Below are 3,537 nucleotides of genomic sequence, written 5' to 3' on the forward strand. Positions count from 1 at the left end.
AAAAAAAAAAAGACTAAAAGTTAAAGGATGGAAACAAAACATACTAAGCTAACTGCACCAAAAACAAGCAAGAGTGGCAATTCTAATCGCTGATAAAGTAAATTTTAAGATAAAAACCAGCACAAGAGATAAAGAAGGACATTATCTCATGATCAAAGGATCAATTGAGCAAGATGATATGACCATAATAAAGATAAAAAAGAAAAAGCACCAAGATATATGAAGCAAATCTAAGTAGAAAGGAAGAAAGAAATAGATAAATCTACAATTATAGTGGGAGATTTTAATACACCACTTTCAAAAAGGGACAGAACAACCAGAAAGAAACTCTACAAATTTACAGAGGAACTAAACAACACAATCAACCAACTTGACTTCATAGATGTGTATAAAGCATTCAACCTAACAAGAGCACAATATATTTCTTTTCTCTAGTGCACATGGAACATTCTCCAGAATTGACCATGTGTTAGATCACAAAGCAAGCCTCCATAAATTTACAAACATCAAAATACAACAGAGCATCTTTTCAGACCACAATGCTATAAAACTAGAAATCAACAAGAATACTAAGGAAATAAAGTTGAATACATGGAAACTGAACAACAGATTGCTGAAAAGCTACTAGGTAAAAGAAGAAATTAAACATGAATTCATAGTGCTTCTAGAAACAAACAAGAATGAAAACACAACATACCAAAATCTTTGGCACACAGTGAAAGTGTTGTTGAGAGGATAATTTATTGTGATAAATGTGTACATCCAAACAGGAGAAATAACAAAAATTAACACATTAACACAGCAACTCCAACAATTTCAGCTTCTTCAACAATTAGAAACTGACCAACAGAGGGAACCTGCAGTCACCAAAAGACAAGAAATAATAAAGATAGGAGCAGAAATAAATGAAATAGAAAACAGAAAAACTATAGAAACAATCAACAGGACAAGAAGCTGGTTCTTTGAAAGGATTACTAAAATTGACAAACCATTGCCAAACTTAATAATAGAAAAGAAGGAGAAGACACAAATAACTCACATTAGAAACCACAGGGGCGATATCACAATGGAACCAAAGGAAATCAAAAGGATAATAAAATAATACTATATATAAATAGTTGTACTCCAACAAATTTGAAAACTTAGAAGAGATGGATGCATTTTTAGGAAAACATGAACTACCTAAACTCACACATAGTGAAGGAGGAAACTTGAACAGACCCATAACAAAAGAAGAAATTGAGCAGGTAATCAAAAAATCCCCAACCAAAAGAAGTCCAGGCCCAGATGGCTGCACTGGTGAGTTCTACCAAACATTCAGGGAACAGCTAACGCCAATTCTACTCAAATTATTCCAGAACATAGAAGAGGACAGAAAACGTCCTCATACTTCTTATGAAGTAAGCATAACCCTCATACCCAAAACAGGGAAGGATATCACTAAGAGAGAAAACTATAGACCAATATCCCTCATGAACATAGACACAAAAATTCTCAACAAAATCCTAGCCAACAGAACCCAGCAGCATATCAAAAACATAATACATCATGAACAAGTGGGTTTCATAAAAGGAATGCAAGGATGGTTCAACATTAGAAAAACCATCAATGTAATCCCCACATAAATAAGAAAAAGGAAAAGAACCACATGATCATATTGATTCACGCAGAAAAGGCATTTGACAAAATTCAACAAAGTAGGTATTGAAGGGAAATTCCTCAACATAATCAACAAAACCAACAGTCTACATCACTCTCAATGGAGAGAAGCTGAAAGCCTTCCCTCTGTGAACGGGAATCAGTCAAGGTTGCCCTTTGTCACTACTCCTATTCAATATTGTTTTGGAAGTATTAGCCAGAGCTATATAGCAAGATAGGGAAAATAAAGGCATCCAAATTGGCAAAGAGGAAATAAAGCTTTCCTGGTAGCGTAGTGGTTATGAATCGGGCTGCGAACCACAAAGTCAGCAGTTCGAAACTACCAGCTGCTCCAAGGGAGAAAGATGAGGCTTTCTACTCCCGTAAAGACTTAACAAAAAAAAAATTTGCAGACAATGTGATCTTATACATAGAAAATCCCAAAGACTCAGTAAAAAAGTTACTAGACATCATTGGAAGATTCAGCAAAGTGGCAGGGTATAAGATCAACATGTAAAAATCAGTTGGATTCCTCTATAGTAACAATGACAGCACTGAAAATGACATTAGGAAAGTAATACCATTTACAATAGCTGCACAAAGGATGAACTATTTAGGAATAAATGTAACCAGAGAAACAAAGAACCCTACAAAGAAAATTACAAAACACTACTACAAGAAACCAACGGATACTTACAAAAGTGGAAGAACATACCATGTTCCTGGATAGGAAGATTCAACATTGTGAAAATATCAATACTACCCAAATTAATTTACATATATAATGCAATCCCAATCCAGATTCCAGAGACATTCTTCAAAGAGATGGAAAAGAACTGGAAAGCGATGTGTAAAATATTGAAATAAAACCTTTACCCCAAGCCCTATACAAAAAACAACTCAGCATGGATTAAATGCCTAAATGTGAATCCCAAAATTATGAGAGTGATCAATGAAAAAATAAAGGCATATGTGAGGGTTCTGATACAGGGAATACACAAATTGCCACACATTTTGAAAATTACACCAACAAAAGTAGACAACATAGATGAGTGGGACATACTAAAAATTAAAAACTTATATGCATCAAAAGACTTCACCAAAAGAGTAAAAAGGGAACCCGCAGAATGGGGAAAATTCCTACATCAGACAAGGGACTCATTTCTAAAATATATGGGAAACTACAATACCTCTTCAAGAAAAAGACAAATAACCCAATTAAAAAATGGGCACAGGACATGAACAGACACTTTACCTGGGAAGAGATCCAGGCAGCCAAAAAACACATGAAGAAATGTTCATGGCCACAAGCCATTAGAGAGATGCAAATCAAAGCAACAATGACACATCATCTCACACCAGTAAAAACAGCAAAGATAAAAAAAGTAAGAGGACAATAAATGCTGGCAAAGATTCAGAGAGATTGGGACTCTCCTACATTGTTGGTGGGATTGCAAAATGGTCCAACTACTCTGGAAAGCAATATGCTGCTTCTTCAGAAGGTTAGAAATAGAAATACCTTATGATCCAGCAATTCTTCTACTTGGTGTTTACCCATAAGAAATACAAGCCATAGCAGAAGTAAATATATGCACACCAATGTTCATAGCAGCACTATTTACAATAGCAAACAGATGGAGACAGCCTAAGTGCTCATCAACTGAATAAACAAACTGTGGTGCATACACACAACGGAATATTATGCTACCTTGAAGAACAACAAGGAAGCTGCAAGACACCGCATAACATGCATGAACCTTGAGGACATTATGTTGAGCAAAATTAGTCAGTCACAAAAGGAGAAATGCTGTATAAGACCATTACTGTAAAAGACTAAGAAAAATAAACCACCCAAAATGGGAAAAAGCAAAAAAAAAAAAAAAAAAATATATATAAACC

This window comes from Chrysochloris asiatica, unplaced genomic scaffold, assembly GCF_000296735.1.
Source record: "Chrysochloris asiatica unplaced genomic scaffold, ChrAsi1.0 scaffold00426, whole genome shotgun sequence".
NCBI classification, from domain to species: domain Eukaryota; kingdom Metazoa; phylum Chordata; class Mammalia; order Afrosoricida; family Chrysochloridae; genus Chrysochloris; species Chrysochloris asiatica.